Here is a 17,662-nt window from a genome sequence, read left to right on the forward strand (position 1 = left end):
GTAGTAAAACCACTGATCTGATCTGAATGCTTCTGAATAAGCTTAATTTTGCTCAGAAAGATTGGTCATCACCGAACATTACCAACTAGACAGGACTGTTCTCTGACCCCCCACTCTTCCCACCACCTTACTCTTGTTTTAAAACGCCCCCCCAAGAGATAGGAGGCCGAGCCTGGAGGTCCTGCTCTGCAGTGAATAGCCGCGTGCATTGGGAACAGTACCTTCCCCTTTCTTGGCTATAATCTCCCCATCTGGAAAATGAAACCAGACTAGATGAACTCTAAGAGCCCAGACAACTGTGAGATAGTTACTGACTGAAAACTGCTTTGAAAAGTGCAAAGCACTTCATAAACATACTCTCACCAGGCAGAAATTTTGGCATCCTCTGTCTTTCCCCCCAGCTGCATCCTTAATATCCCACGTCTAGGTCCCACCTAATCCATGTTTGAATATTCTCTAGAGTTCACCCCCTTCCTCTCTCTCCTTGTTGCTGATGTTCCATATTCTTTGGAGGGTCTCCTTCCTGCCAGTCTCTGTCCTCTCCAAAATGATCCTACTTTCTCCTATAAGAGTGATTTCCACAATTCCACTCTCGCTGCATCATTCCCCATCCCCTCCGCACAAGGCAGAGCTTCCAGAGCCCAGACTTCCAGCTCCACTCGGCCAGACCCAGCACTCCCAAGGCGGAGCCTCCCGGTGACCCTGGAGCACCACACTCTCTCCATGTCCTTGCCACTTTCCACATCCAGGACACTTTCTAACCTGCCTTTGCTTAAGTAATGTCCTCTAACTCTCCAAGACCAGAAAAGATCCTGCCTCCTCCTACAAAGTTTTCCTACTGTTTTAAGATACAGCTTTGTTTCTAAACTGCAAACATATTCCATTAGTGATCAAACAGTTAAGATCTTCGATATTCTCTAATTTTAACAAATTTTTTCTCCCCCAATAGTTTATAAATTCCCTCAGTCAGAAGAGAAGCTTTATATAATATGTGAATCACAATGTTGCCTAAACTGAAAAAAAACAAAAACAAAAAACAAACCATCAAGTCCGTGCTGACTACCTAATGGCTGAAAAACAAGATCTCAGTTTTCTCTCTGGCCTTGAACATTCACAGGAAATGATGGGGATGCGGGGTGGTGGGGGGAAGGGAAGAGGTGAAGTGAGTTACTCCTCAAGTACCTTCCCACCTCCTCCGCCCTGCTCTCACTCACTCTGCTTGGAGGGAAAGGCCGTCTCTCTCAGACTCAAACCAACCCCTTCTCCAAGGATGCGCCTGAGCACATCGGAGCAGCACATGGGAGCAGCGAGTGCAGACAGTTATATTTAGCTCCATTCTTAATGCCCTGATCAGTCTGTGTGATAGCAGCGGCGGCTCACAATTCCTGACAGTAATTGGGAAGATAAAGAAATACTCAGAGGGAAGAAAAACCAAGACTAGCGGTAATTCTGTAATATACATTTCAGATTTGGGCCCTTGAGGTAGGTCTGCTTCAAATTAAGCCCCATCTGTCCTCAAGCCCTAAAGAGGCAGGGCACAGACACCTACAGGCCACACCAGTGAGGACTGGCAGTTGCAAAGATGTTTCTCATCCTTAGGGAGCCAGCACACTGGGAGGTGGAGACTCTGGCTGCTCAGCCCACTCTCAGACCCAGTGCCTCTGCCCCAGAACACTCTCGGCCAGGACCCAACAGGCAAGACTCACATAGCTACAGCTGACCCTTGAACAGTGCAGGGGTTAGGGGTGCCAAGCAGCCGTGGAGTCATAAATCTGTGTATAACTTTTGACTCCCCCAAAACTTAACTACTAATAGCCTTACCACCTTACCAATGCATAAATAGTTGATTAGATATTATATGTATTATATATTGTATTCTTAAAACTTAGAGAAAAGAAAGCTAAAGAAAAGAAAATGCTACTAAGAAAATCATAAGGAAGAGAAAATACAGTATTTGGGGGGGTGGATCCACATATAAGTGGACCAGTGCAGTTCAAACCCGTGTGGCTCAAGGGTGGGGAGGGCTATTGTGGGACCAGCCCTACTCCCAGAGAAAGGCATTCATGGCCATCACACGCACGGTACCCAGGGTACCCAGGGGTGCAAGCAGAATCAGGCATGCCCAAACCCACTTTTCCACTACTCCTGGCCTCCAGCCACTCGGTGACACATCTCTGCAAAAATTCCCAGCTTCCATGCTCTCCACAGCCAGCTTCCTCCATTCCCTCTCCAAATTTACTACCCTTTTTTGTTCATTAAAAGTGTTTACTCCCAGCCTCCATTTCCAACACTCTCTCTCTCACACACACACACATACATGCACACACACACACACACGGATAGTATCTAGAGCAAGAAGGCTCCCTCTCAGGCTCATTTTCTGCCAAACATGTTCATTCTTTCTGACGCTTTCTTGGGCCATTTCTACTTTCCAAAAGCTGACGCTGCTGCTCTCTAGACTTTAAACTAGGTAAAGGGCCAGGGGATGCCAACATAAACCATTCAGAGGGTCAATACACCCAGACCTGGAAGACACCCAGTTATAGGACAACCAGAAGACAGAGCCTCTCACCTGCCTCTAAGCTCCTTCTTCACAAAAGACATCCTCTGTACCCATCTCCAGAGCCAAACAAAGATCACAGGAAACTAAGAACTAATTTCCTCCTCACTCCCTCTCTTCCAGAGCAGCAAGGAGCCAGGGGAGCACGTTGGAGAAAATTTTAAGAAGAGTCACCACACCCTATGAAAAGCTAGCTCCCGGTTCTAGAATTGCGAGAAAGGGAAATTCCACCTTCGAGCTCCTGGTTGTCTGCAGTGGCTCCACTGGTCTTGGGGAAACGGCCTTAGCATTCCTCGTCACAGAGGCAGGAAGCAACCGCACTCCACAGAGCCCCAGAGGCAGAGTCTGCGGAAAGGAATGCAGACAGCTTCCCAGAAGTGCCCGCTGAGAAGGAAACCGAGAGCTTACCACAGCTTCCTGGGCCCTCAGAAGGACTTTGACAGCTCAGAGACCTTGAAGGTGGAAGCCCAAAGAAGAGAAAAGCACAGTGGTCAGAAGAAGCCCAGACAGAACAAGCCTGGGCTGGCCCCATATGGTTTCAAGTAAGCAGTGGCTATACCTGAATGTGAGCAAGAGTCTTGGAGAAATCCTCAACTACTGATGGCCCCAAAGAAACCCAAGGCGGGCCTGGGCCTCTCAGCATAAGTGTAAGCTTAGTATAATTTTGCTGGTGGCTCTCCACGAAGAGACTTCATTTGTTTTCCCATGTCTTGAGGGAGGAGGGTGGGACCAGAGTGAGTGCCCAACATGTGATGGGAAAACAAAGCTAGTGAGCAGATGGCTCTGTGGGCTCCACGCCTCCCAGCTCCATTCTCCCTGACACGCTTCAGAGGCATAAAGCTCTCCCCATTCCCCGTCAGCAGGCTTCCCAAGACGCCCCACCACAGTTTCCAGATCCTGACGATGAGACATGGCCAAGAAAAGAGGGAGATCTTCCCTGCAGAAGTGCTTTCTCCAATTCACACACATTACTGCTTTGTGAGGCTCTGGTCTAGGATAAGCACAGGGCAAGGAGCAGAACACAGAAAGGTCATTCTTAGAAATGCCTTCCTACTGTATACCAGGTGTCCACATTAAGAACATCAAAAGAATATACTCAAGTAATTTTAATAAAAAGTAAGTTAAATCATAAAATGCTTGTCCAGCTGGTGTGGCTCAGCAGTTGGGCACCTACCCACGATACAAGAGGTCACCAGTTCGATTGCCAGTCAGGGCACATGCCCAGGCTGCAGGCTCGATCCCCAGTAGGGGGCACCCAGGAGGCAGGGGGGTCAATGTTTCGTTCTCACTGGTTTCTCTCTCTCTATCCCTCTCCCTCTCTCTCTAAAATCAGTAAAAAACATACTTTAAAAAATCATAAACTGCTTTCCCTTCTAAGAAAAGGGCAACTCATAATACAGATTCCAAAAAACCCAGACAATGCTTCCCCTTCCATCTCATATCCAACTCCCTGTTTGGAAACCCTCACCAGTTGTTAGTATTAACACAAAATACACACAGAGACACACGTCTGTTCATTCCTCCAAGCTCTGTTCCCACAGCCAAAGCTGCAAGACCCTTTCCAATGTCAGGTCCCTGTGGGGACAGCAGGAGGCAAGAATGAGACGTAGGCTTTTCCCAAGCAAAGGCCTTGGCTGCCAATAGGCCTGGGGGTGGCTTCAGACACCCCCACAGGCAGGAAGGAGGCTGAGCACCTGGAATCTCCCGATCCTCCACAGCAACAGTAAACTGGCTGATGTCATCTCTCTGGTAGCCACATGTCTGCCTCCCAGCCCCTGGGATTTTGCCCATCCTCACCTCAAAATTGCACAATAAGTGTCTGTAGCTGGTTAGTTCAGTTACTTACAGCCTGGTACCCATGGAGCAAAGGTGAGAGGTTTGCTGCTTAAGGAAAGCACTAGTTTTGCCCTGCCCTGTGGCCACAGATTTATTCCCAAACATTGATCAAAACGCATGCCGCTTTTTTCAGAGACAAGACCAAAGGTGAGCTCCAACCATCTCTGGGCACCACAGAAAGAAAGACAACGAAAGAGTTAAGCAGGTATGGACATACTTGTTTAGAACTACATGATTCACACGATGCCCAGGCCAAAACGTATGGATTAGCTGTCCTGAGCTCACAGGAAATTCTCAGTCACTTGGAACTGGTAGAGCTTGGAATTTTATTCAAAAAAATTGTTCCATTTTCCCAAACTGTTCACTCTACAAGGAGATGCTGCAGTTCATACACAGAGCACAGGACATCTTCAGTTTTCATGAACTGGCGGCAGACTTGTCCCCCCAGAAACGTAATGGTTTCCAACTAGATGCCTCCCACTGAAGACCTGATACGGCATACAACGAGGATGCATTACTTCCTACTCCAAAATAGGGGGGGGTAATTCAATTAATGCCACTAAACAACATGTTTAAACAATGTGGTCTGGTCATAATTAGATCATGGCTTTCAAAGTGGAAGAACTTCTTCAGGCTTTACGCTAAAGGCTTCCCCCAAAGAGATACACACCGTGGGGTGGGAGGAGGAGGGGAGAGCTTGGGCAAGTCAGGCGTGGCACACACCAGCACCTCCACCTACCACCTGCCTAGAGACTCAGACAATAGGAAGGGCTTGTTTTCCTGATCCAGTCCCAGGCCTTCCCGGGAAGCACTCATCTTCCTCTCCATGTGACAGGAGCCCCTTCCACAGCAACATCACCAGCAGGGGCCAGAGGGCGAAGGCTGTGTTCTCATTAAACTCTCCTTTATCAGTCACTTTCAGATGTGGAAGACATTTTCCCAAAGAAATAATATTAGACATGTTAGCTGGATGCCCAGATAAGCTCGTTACCGAAGAGCATGGCAAAAAGACTGTTTACATATAATAAAGACACAAAAAATACCTGTGTAAACACTAGCAGTAAAACAAAACATAGAGGAATAAAATTAAGTAATTTTTACATATCCCAGATTGTGGCCCTGGAAGAAGAACAAGTTAATTAAAAGATGGGTATTTTTAGGGATTTCGAAAGGTACTCGCAAGGACAGGGCTGATAGCACTGATTCTTCGCACCAGCGCATCTCATTCCCAAATGTCTGACTTTCCCTTCTGAAGGATTCTTGGTGCCATGCTTATCAGCTCTGATTAGGGCTGGCTTTTACTCCACAGCCCAAGAGGGAAGGGGACAAGGAGGGTATTTCCCAGGGGAACTAAGCAAAATAGGTAGGAGAGAGAGAGGATGGAAGAAGCGGGTTAACGAGGACGTGAGCAGGAGCTGAAGAGCACCTGCCTGAGGGGGCCGTACGAGACGCAGTGCCTTCATGACACCCAGAACTGGGCTGGCAGGGAGGACACACTGGCACCATCTGGCAGCTACCAACTGGGCCATCTACCTGGGAAAACTTGGTTTAAGACAAAGTGGGGTGGGGAAAGTACCAAAGAGCCAGACCTGAGCTCACAACTCTTATCAAGCCTTAAGTCAAACCATTGTTTTGCCCAGATGACGTTGGCATTCACAATGAACACGTCTACAGAGCCTACAGGAAATGCTCGCTGTCTGTTCTCTTGGTGCTGGATGAACTGGAGATACCTGGCTATCTAAAGGAAAGGAACCAGGGCCCTGGCCAGATAGCTCAGTTGGTTGGAGCACTGTTCCAATACGCCACGGTTGTGGGTTTGATGCCTGGCCAGGGCACATACAAGAATCAACCAGTGAATGTGTAAATAAGTGGAACAACAAATCGATTTCTTGGGAGGGAGGGAGGGAGGGAGGGAGGGAGGGAGGGAGGGAGGGAGGGAGGGAGGGAGGGAGGGAGGGACCACCCCAGAATTCTGTCACCATGCAGAATCATGACAGAACTGGGGCTTATGGATTACAAAAAATATGAAATGAGCACTGTGGTTTATATCACAGGACTTAGAGATAAATAAAAGTATTGCAGAAGAGCAAAGGCGGCCCAGCTGAAAGTATACGGAGTTGATTACATAACTCTTCTCCCCAGAACTAGTCTACTCAGTTCCCTGACTTTCTCTAGCAAGTTTCTGCAGCCCGAGAGCCTCCCAGGGTTGGGCATAGCGACCAAGTGAGTGCAGGTCCTTATCACTAACCCCAAAGAAAGGGCACCCTCGGCACTCACTTAGAAACACTTCTGCTGATTATGCCTGACAAAAGACTACAGGGCAGCAACAGACTTTGGAGACTGTCTTCATCCAACTCATTCTGCACTGTGGGGAACCAATGAATCTTTAGCTGGAAAGACAAAGTATAAACTAGGCAAGATTTGATTAAATCCCAGAATCATTTCAGAGGGGACAGGGAGAGATAGGGAAGAAATACAGCTCTGCCTATGGGAGTATGCATAGTATGTGCGGGCTATGGTTTTTGTATGCAGATGTTAAACCACTTTGTTTCAGCACTGATCGGTGTGCTCAGTGGTTAAAGTGTCAGCCTGCGAACCAAAGGGTCTCAGGTTCGATTCCAGGTCAAGGGCACGTACCTGGGTTGCAGGCTCGTTCCCTGCCCCAGGTCGGGGAGCATGCGGGAGGCAACCAATCAATGTGTCTCTCTCACATCGATGTTTCTCTTCCCCCCCCCCCCCCACCCCACTCTTCTCAAAAATCAACGGAAAAAATATCCTCGGGTAAGGATTAACAAAAAAATAAAAAATACCACTTTGTTTCTTCTTCAAAGAACTGCCTGTCATGAACACCAAGGGGGCATCTCTCAGTTCTTTTGTCTAATTTTATTTCCTAGTGTCTGGTGAAGAATCTCCCAAATGTTCCCCCTTCCTCGCTGGAACCAAATCACACCACCTCCGGGGCATAGGAATTGGAACACAGCCATGCACAGAAGGAGTGATCAACAAATGCAGAAGTTGGACATGTTAGCAAACATTTACGGTTTCTGGAAACTGCAACTTGCAAGGACCGTTTTCCACATGATGGGAAATCAAAGACAGGTGAAGATCCTGGCCGAGTTTCAAATATTCCCGGGTTTATGGAGGAGGTGGAAGGTGGGAGGCAGAGTTCTGGAACTGAACCCACAGAAGGCCAAGCCTCCCACGTCCCAAGGGTGACAGCTAACAGGTGTGGACCCAGAGCACGCCCAGGGGTAGACAAGGCAGTTATCTCCTGAAGTCATCCTCGTCAGAGAGATTCCATCATTTTGTTATCACATTTCATACTTTTTCAAAGTGACTATATATATTCATTTTATCTCTAGTTGGATTTGAGTAGTCTTCTGGTTTCACTAATGAAACTCAAGGTAATGAGTTCTCTGCCTCTAGCCTCTCCACTCTCTCCTCCATCCCCCAGGCTCATTCTCTGGGTTCTCATCTCACATCCATAGATTCCTATCTTCCTTATCATAAGGTCCCTTTTGACAAAAGGAAATTAAGACACAGAAATGTGCCTTGCGCAAGATCACACCACAAATTAGTAGCACAGCAGGGATTAGAATCCAATTCTCCAAAGTCTGGCCCAGCACTCTTTCCGACTGACCACAATACCTCCGTTATAGGAGAAACATCTGCCCTAGAGCACTAAGACCAAGAATCAAAACAGTTTATCTGCATGTCTTCTTAAGCAAAACAACACAGTCAGAATGTTTGGCAGAGACTAAGTAAATATTTCATCTGTGATCTACGCCGGAGGGGAGGACTACAGCAGTGAGGCAGACACAGCACACAGGGAAACTGTAAGAGAAGGCCACGGCAAAGGCCAGAGGACGGGTGGCAAAGGGGGAAAAATATAATCTTAAACTGAGGACAAGCTAGGGGCAAAGGAGTCAGGTTTTTTTTAATTGTTGAGGTTTAAAAAATGGATTCTAGGTTAAAATGTGAATGCAAAGAGACTGTCATCTGAGGGCTGACCAAACAGAAGCCAGAAGAAACATTAAAATATCAAGTGATGTAGACAGGAATCCATTGAGTGTGAGATGGGAATGCTGGGACTCAAGGAGAGGGCAGATGGGCCAGAGGCAGGGAACCACCGCCTCAGAGCATGGGAACTCAACCAAGGCTCTTCCCCTTGGAAAAGCACCAAGGTCAGTCAGCTGGAGGAAGGCTGAGGAACAGAAGGGGTCACTATACTGAACTAGGTCCACTGGTTTAAAAAAAAAAAAAAATCCTACCTGAATTATCCCAGAGAGAAACCTCCCAGAGTATGAGAGCTATGAAGAGAATGGAAAAGTTATTACCACCAAGTGCAAGTCACCTGAGCTTTCCAGCGACCTTTAAGAAAGAAAAGGCTTCAAAGGACAGACAGGGTCACTCAGTTGTATCAGAAGCTCTGATATCAGGACTGTTCAAATGAACCAAAGAACAAAGGTCAGAGGCAGGCCTGGGGCAAAGGGTTTTCTCTTGCCTGTGTAAGCAGCCACTGTCTTAGACCCCACACACTGAAGTCCGCCTCGGACAGGGCTGGGGCTGGCTGACACTGTGAACAAGGGTGGTAGAACCCCACCAGCAAATTCAGCCACAGGTGGCCACCTCTCCCCTCCCATGCCACGCTTACTATAGACTAGAGAAAAGAGCTGGAGCTCTTAACCTCAAGGGGTTTACACTCTACTTGAGCAGCCAAAACACACACTGCAAAGAAGAAACCCTGCACCACCCCTTCAGCTTCACAGCACCAACAAGCAGTCCAGCCTCTGGGCTTGGGAGACCTTCCTTTTCTTAGGGGAGAGGACTGACAACAAAGGCAGTGACGGGCAAATGAGGAAAGGTCTAATAGTCACAGATTTCAGCAAGAGGGAATTTTAGGAGACAGATGGATTGCTTCCTAATTGTGACTGGTCCACTCCCTAGGCAAAGCCTATGAGAAAAGACGTTAAGCCAAGGAAAGTATTAAGAAAAGAAAGAAAAGAGAAGAAAAGGGCAGCCTCTCCCCAGGTAGGAAGGTTGAGAAAGCAGGCAAAAGGAAGAAGTGACCTCCAAGGAAACAGGGAAATCCCCCGCCCAAGGCCTCATTTGTAATCAAAAGCAGAAAGGACCAAACTAATGTAAACAGGCCGTGCAAGCTAAAGTGCCCTTCTCCAGAGAGGCCAAAACACACACTTCCCCCAGCACAGCCCTGGAAATGCAGAAGGCTCCCTCGGACAAGAGAGGCAGGCTAGGAGAGCTGGGAAACTCCCAAGCTGCTTTTAGGCTTTTTTTCTGCTCCCAGGCGCTCAGAGCCTTCCCAAAAACTCCACGGCACCGACACCAAGTGGAAGGTGAAGCAAAGGCTTCGCTGCTTGGAGGAAAATGCAGTTTGCCCAACATTCCCACAAAAGGGACTCAGGAGAAAATAACCAGGCAGCAGTCCCACCCCCAAATCTGAGCACCTAGGCCACAGTCCTGCGGGCTTCCCACACCCCTCCTGAGCACCAATGCAATAAACAGCTGCCCTGGAGAAAACAATGGGCTTTTGTCTGGGCCTCTGCCTTTAGATTATCTTGGAGAACCAAACAGGGTAATTCCTTTAGAGGAATGGTTCCCTTAAATACTGGTCCAGGCCATGATAAAAGTTTTTTGGTGTTTTGGTGTGTTTTTTTACCATCTACGGCATCCCTCTCAAATAAATTTCTACCTGTTCCATCTTGGGCAGTAAGGGTCCTGTGCGGTCCTCGCCCCCACCTGCAGAGGACTCAGCCCCAGACAAGTCCTTGGGGCCCTCTTCCCAGTGCCTTCATCAGTCGGACACCAGGGCTGCTACTTCTGCTTTCTTCTTGGCCTGGCCACAGAAATGAAAGCCTAAGAACTGTGCTTACCCCTCCTCTTCCCTTCACCAAAATAACCCATATTGAGTAAATTACATAGATTGCTGATACTGTTTTCATCAACATACCTGTCGAAATGGACTGTCAACAGTAACTGTGATTAAAAAATAAAGAATGAAACAAGCCGGACAGTCCAGCTTTTCCTAACATTGCACTAGCAAATAAAAATTACCAAATTGACAAACACGTCAATAACTTTTATGTTGTAATTCTTCTTGACTCTAAATATTTTAAATCTAACCTAATTTATAAGGTGCTTTCTTGGAAAGGGCTGTCCTGTTATCCAATTTATTTATTTGTTGGTTTTTCATTTATATTATTCTGGTTTTCAAGTTTCCTTTCTTATATGATGTGAAGATGATCATAGGTTTGTAGTTTTTGTTTATTTTTAGTCTCTTTCCTTGAGAAAATTTTTTAAATCTGGGAATCCTATGTGGTCTCAAACAAAAAAACAAAAACAGTGTTTTGTGAAATCCTGTATCCCTATAGTAGTGTACTAGGCTTCTCCTATTTTCTTTTTTTTAATCCTCACCTGATGATATGGTTTTTTTATTGATTTTTAGAGAGAGAGAGAGAGAGAGAGAGAGAGAGAGAAGTATCAATGTGAAAAACATCGATCAGTTGCCTCCCATACACACCCCACCAAGGATCGAACCTGCAACCTAGGTCTGTGCCCTGACCGGGAATGGAAGCCACGATCCTTTGGTGCACCAGATGCTCCAACCAACTGAGCCACACCAGTCAGGGCGCTCCCATTTTCCTTCACAGGGATGACTGGCAGTAAATGAACTCAGGAGCCACCTCCTCCAAACCATCACCACCAAGAACTAGATGCCTCAGCACAAAATCCCTTTTCATGAAACAGACACAGTCTGAAGAACTCCAAGTACCTTCCCCCTCAATTCCTCTCTCCTAGCCAGCATTACTCCCCTCCCTAAATGCCTCCAAATAAAACACACTTGTAGTTTTTCAGAACAGTTAGCTGGATACCATGAGTTCCCTAATCTAATCCAGAATATCACTCATTTTCCATGATTTCAGCACAAGGAGGCATCACAATGTATTGGCCAAGGGCTTTGGAATCCAATGAACCCGGGTTCAAATTCTGGATCTTGGACAAGTCACTTGATTTCTCTGAGTCATGATTTCTTCCTCTTTGAGACAATTAGTGAGATTTATGAAAGCAGTGAATGGCACACAGTAGGTCTCCTATACTGACTCAGTATTTCCTTGACACATTTTCTACTGTTGTCCCCCAAGAGCTAAGCTTTTCTAAAACTTCTTCGAAAACAGAGGTGGAAGTTATGAAACCAAGCACAACATTTTCCCACAAGGAATCAGCCACGAAGCTTTCCTTACCTTTCCTTCCTTGTCACATTCCCACGCCTGTCCTCAATTCCTTTCCAGGCTCTCCTAGGAAAGGCCCAGGAAATCTATTTAATGGTACAAATCTCCCAGTTCGCCCTCTCAAGAGCCTGCGAGAATGAATTATTAGGTGGCTCAGGGTTCTCTAAGGGCAAGGCTGCCCGTGTCATCCTGGAAAATATTAAAATGTGGAAAAACCGCTTGTCTCACCAACTCGTGTTTCTGCGTGGTATCGCATCAATCCCTTGACGGTTGCCTTTTGGAGTTCGTTCAGTCTGCTCTATGCAAACACTGAACCACGGCTCTATCGCACTTTCCTCAACAAATGTTCCAAACAGGCAAGAAGAACAATCAATTTTTCAGGACTGCAGGGTCTTACTTTACAGACTCCTGTTTTGACCCCTGTTCATAGAAGCCTATCTACCATGAAAGGCAAAGAATTCCCAGGACCAGGTGCACCAGAGGAGTGACCTTACATGCCACCTTTCCTGGGACCGTGGAAGTTTCATATAGATGAATACTTCATAGTAAGGTGATTTAATAAGTGTATATATTAAGTTTGATTCAATTTGCAGAATTTTATAAAAGCTTTTCATGTAAACCAATGCACAAATCAGAGGAAAAATCATCCTTTATTGGCCCAAGGATCTAAAAGTTTGGTTTTAAAGTTGTAGTGACCCTTTTTAATGACAAACTGTGGGCCTCACCCGAACACACGGCCAGGGTGGAACGAACCTTAGACTCCAGCACTAACCTGCCCACTGCTGCTAAGGTAGGAACCCCGTAAGAGGAACAGACCTTCGCTGGGCCTCGTTATCATCGCCTAGCGGGATGTAGATACAGTCTCTACATTTGTAAGAATGTCCAGAAGATTATTCACACGGAAACCATCACTGGGGAGGAAGCACCGTTAATGCATCGCTCTCCTCACTATCTCACCCGTGGCCCATGGCAAGAGAATCCTCTAGAGACACCACCACCGCCTCTCCTCTCTGGGCCATCAGAGTTCACTGCCAGGCTGGCTGTAAATCACCATCTGCTCCTGCCACTCCTGCCATCTCCCCCAAAGTTCTTGTGTTCTTCTGTACCTCTGGGCCCTCGGCATGCACTGTTCCCTCTTCCTGACATGCCCTTCCACCTCTATTTTGCTGAGCCAACAGTCCGTCAAGCGTCAGCTCCACAGCGCCTCCTCCAGCTGCGTTTCCGACTCCGGGGCTCCCTGCGCATCTTTCCCTCATTTCCCCTTTCTGCTGGTCGAGCCCCTACACCATAGTCCACTGTCAATGCTTGTCTGCAGGAGTGCCCTAAACAGCTTTTACAAAACCAGCACTCCTCCCCATACATTTAAGTTAACATTTAAATTTTTGTATCATAAACAGTAGAGATACACTTAATATTGGCATTTTATACATATGGACATTTTAAAATAAAACTACTGCATTATTTTCTTAAATGAATCCAAATAAATCCAATGAAATCTAAATACCACAGTGGCCCTGGCTGGTTTGCTCAGTGGTTAGAGCATCGGCCCACAGACTGAGGGGTCCAGGTTCAATTCCAGCCAGAGGTGCATGCCTTGGTCGCAGGGTTGCAGGCTTGATCCCCAGCCCCTGTTGGGGTGCGTGTGGGAGGCAACCGATCGCTGTGTCTCTCACATTGATGTTTCTCTCTCTCGCTCTCTCTCTCCCTCCCTCCTCCCCTCCTTCCCACTCTGTCTGAAAAGCAATGGAAAAAATATCCTCAGATGAGGCTAAAAATAAATAAATACCACAGTGATTTAAAATACATCATCCATTTTAAAAATCATGAAATTTTATACCATTTTTTTATCCTTGAATTCTAATTCTTTTTACTTCCTTCTCAGAATTTTATCCTAATATTTATGCTTGAAAATCTTTTCTTGGTCAACCTATGATACTTCTCTGCAGTATAGCTATTATACATAAATATATACACATAAATTTTTAAAATACTCAATAAATATATAAGTAAAATTTACAAAATGGCGGGCATTAATTCTCAAGAAGATGAAACAGACCATCATAATGACTATGCAAGCAGAGGTTGCGAAAGAAATAGTAAACACGTAAGGTTCATGCTAAATCATGAAGAGATGAATACAACTCAATTTACAGGGAAAATCACAGTGCCTACAACACAGGTTTGTTGCAAGTATTAGAGTCAGTACATGTAAAGCGTGTGTCTGCCTATAGCATGCACTCAAAAATATTAGCTAGTATCATTACTATTACTTCATAACAATAAATTCCAGGTTGAGTAAAGATTTAAGTAAAACAATGACATCAGAAAAGAGGTAGAAGACTACATAATGGGTATTTATCTTAATCTTGCTGAGGGAAGACTGTTCTAAGAATGACACCACAGGTAAAAGAAAAATTGTTTAAGGCTAATAAATTTCACTACATTAAATTATTAAAAATGTTTATACATGGAAAATAATAAAGTAAAAAGATAAATTACAAACTGAGGGAAATATATGTAGTATATACCATGAGTTGATATCCTTAATATTAAAAGAATTGGTAAAATCAGTAAAAATAAAATATGAAAATACATGAACATGTAAATCACAAAAGAAATACAAATTATGTGGCATTAAACATATGAGAAAAGATTAAATCTCAGCAATCAAAGAAATACAAATTAAAATAGCAATGCAATACCATTTTTATCTTATCAGTTTGCAAATATTATTTTCATTCTTTTTGGTCTGGCAGGGAAGGCCACAATCAGGCACTCTCACTCACCCTAGCTGAAGTGTACGCAGGTTCAAGACTTTCTGGAGGGCAGTTTGGCCACGCGCATCAAAAGCCCTTGAAAATGTTCATATCTTTCATCTATCCATTTTACTTCTACGAATGTATCCTCCAAAGACCATCAAGGAACTGCACTAAAATATAGGCATAAGGAAGTTCATCAGTGTTTTTATAATAGCAAAAGGGGAAAATAATAAAGTAGATAAATATTTAGTATCTTTGTGAATGTATATTTGTTTATTTTATAGTGTTGCTACATATTTTAGTGTATATGTAAAACTTGGTCATCTCTGTATAGTGGGATTGTGGGTGTTTTTCTGGTTTGTTTTTGTTTTCTAATTTTTCTAGAAAGAATATGAATTACTTGTGTAAAATTCAACTAACTAAGGAGGGGAATGCCTCATTCATGGTCTCTTAAACACAATGAGGAGAAAAACACTTAAATAAGTGACTTCTGTCATAATCATGACTCCAGGGTGCACAGCAGGCCTGATTCAGCCTGGAGCTGAATCCTGAAGGGCGAATTTGCCAGGGAATGAAGTCAGAAGGCCAAAAGAACATCAAATGAAAAAAGAAAAAGAAAAAGAAAAGAAAGGGAAAGAGCTTATTGTGTCGGTAAACTGCCCACAATTTCAGTAAGGTGGGAAGGACAGGCTGTGGGTCAAGGACCTGAAGTAAAAAAAGCCAGGTGACAGAGTTTTGAACATCAAATAAGTTTGGACTTACCCTGCAGAAGATTCGATAAAGAGCTTTTGTGATTCACTGTCTTACATGAAGAGCAAGAAAAGGCAAAACAAAAGGTAAAGGAGAGTGGCTAGGACCGGACTGCAGATACTATCTGGGAAGCAAGGAAGGAAGCCTCTGGGAGCTGGAGCTGTTCTATACCTTGATCTGAGTGGTGGGTACGTGGGTGGATACAAATGTGGAAATCCTTTAAGATATATGCTGAATATTTGTGCACTTTACTGTATGTTATTCCTCATAAAAAGACGTACGGTGATTACACTGTAGTTTAGAAAAGCTACTCTTTTAGCAAGGAATTCTGATTAAACCGTAATGCACAAAGCTCACTCTTGCAAGCAGCCAGGGAGACTGAGTGAAGAACATGCAGGGGCATTAAAGCCGCATTCCAGGAAAAAGGTGGTCAAGGCTCTAACTGGGTGGGAGGCACTAAGACAGCAAGGAGGACTTTGGGGAAATGAAACCGACGCGACTTTATGAGTGTGATTACCGAGAGAGAAGGAGACATCGGAGATGACTCTGGCATCATTCAAGGGGCTGGTGAAGACACGAGAAGGAAGAGCAGCTTCGCGGAGCTAAGTATTGAACGTGGAAAGCCTGAGGGGCCTGTGGGCCATCCAGCCGCCCAACAGCAATAGTTACATATGCCCTACTGCGGCCAGGTCGTCTAAGTACTTTACATATAGTAATTCATTTAACCTCACAAAGACCTTATGAGGTACGCACCATTATTAACCCATTTTATTAAGGAAATTGATGCACAGAGAGGTTACGCGATCTGTCCAGGATCACATATAATAAGTGGTGGAAATAGGATTTGAACTCAGGTCATTTGGCTCAAGAGAGATACAGGTGATGTATCTCTGACATAAAGGAAATAGTCAAAGCTCTGGGGATACCTGAGATCCCACCTGAGAGTATACAAAAATAAAGAACACTAAAGCATGCTTCTCACTGTTGTTGCAAGTATTAAATGAAATGACATGTACGAACCCTGTGGCAGTACACAGGTCACAGAGTCTGCCCTCAATTAACAGTACCTATTACGAATAATTCTTCAATAAGACAGTAGCATACAAAAAGGACTGGGTTAGATTAAAAGCAGTTTAAGGGTGCCCTGGCTGGAGTGTCAGCTTGCACACCAAAGGGCCACAGGTTCAATTCCCGATCAAGGGCACATACCTGGGTTATAGGTTCCATCCCCGGGGCATGTGCAGGAGGCGACCAACTGATGTCTCTCTCTCACATCGATGTTTCTCTCTCCACCCCCTCCCTCCCTCCCTCCTACTCTCTCTAAAAATCAATGAAAAACATATCCTCAGGTGAGGATTTAAAAAAATTGTTTTTATAAAGCAGTTTAAGGGACACAACAACCAGATATCGTGCATGGTTGTGAGTTCAATGTTGGTATGGGGGGGAAAATCAATAAGGACACTTGGGAGTCAATGGGAAATCTGAAATATGGTTATAATACAAATTTACTGAACTAGAAAAGTTGTAATGAAAAGCTACTGAACTAGAAAAATTGAGATAATTTTAAAATAAGGTAGAATGAAAAACAGTATGTTTTAAAATAAGGTAGAATGAAAAACAGTGTGATCTTGGTTTGGTAAAGAGAACACATATGTGCACATAGATATGACTAAAGAAGGATCCAGAAGAAGACACACTAAGATAGGAACTGTGACCACTGACCTCTGGATGTTGGGAAAGTGAAGCTTCTTATTTTTTATAGTGTACTACAGTGCATAAATTAAAATCTTGAAAGAACCAATTTAAAGTTGAAGATAATTTCACATCCTGTAGTTTCCTATTAAAGGAGCTCAAAGAGACAAAGAAAGCAGAGTAAACCTCCGACAGTGTACAAGCTGGCTCCAGGTGCCAAGCAAAGGGAAACAACCTCCCTACAGTTGGCAATCCAAGGGCTCCATAAAACACCCCTCCTCTGTATCTATCTTCTTTTTCCTCTTTTGTTCTAAGCAGCCGCCTTTCCAAATGATGGGAGAATTTACCCTGCTTGCCTCCTTCTCATTCATTCTAAGAGAACAAGACACCGTGCCCCTCCCAGGATCCCCAGGGAAGGCCAGGGAAGCCGGCAGAAATGAAGAGCCAGAGAAATACAGAATACTGCATGCCCCGTATCCATGCTGCAGACAAAACAACTCTCAGAGGCAGGAGGAAAGGTCTCATGGAGAGGTCTTCTTTGGGATTACACAGGCAGGAGAGATTCTCCTGGAAACATTTCAAACTTAAAGGTTTCCTCAGGAAAATGCTGCCCTAATGGAACTTCCCACACCTAATGCAAAGGAGCTAATTTTCATTTCTCTTAAAATTTAAAGATGAGGTTAGGCGACAGGGGGAAGGGGAGAGAGGGAAGGGCTCAGTGTGGGCAAAAGAAGTAAAGGAGAATACATTACTGCGGCCCACACTGTCCTCTTGGCTAAACTGGAACGCTGCCACATCTCCCTGGCAAATTCCAGTCA

General features: G+C 45.0%; 1 protein-coding gene across 6 annotated transcripts in view; it reads right to left on the reverse strand.

Annotated features, from left to right (window-relative positions):
• Window positions 1–17,662, reverse strand: part of DENND2B (DENN domain containing 2B) — a 136,068-nt gene that overhangs the window by 109,793 nt on the left and 8,613 nt on the right. For 2 of the 6 annotated variants that reach the window (XM_081154152.1, XM_081154159.1), the window contains exon 2: window positions 14,430–14,572. The exons of 2 other annotated variants lie outside the window; for them this stretch is intronic. The gene's annotated coding sequence lies outside the window, so the exon portion shown is untranslated. Of the gene's footprint in view, window positions 1–10,106; window positions 10,251–14,429; window positions 14,573–17,662 lie in introns of all 6 variants that reach the window. 2 more of the 6 variants (XM_081154154.1, XM_081154153.1) reach the window with 2 other exon arrangements.

The sequence above is a fragment of the Miniopterus schreibersii genome, assembly GCF_964146895.1.
Source record: "Miniopterus schreibersii genome assembly, chromosome: 12".
Taxonomy (NCBI): Eukaryota; Metazoa; Chordata; class Mammalia; order Chiroptera; family Miniopteridae; genus Miniopterus; species Miniopterus schreibersii.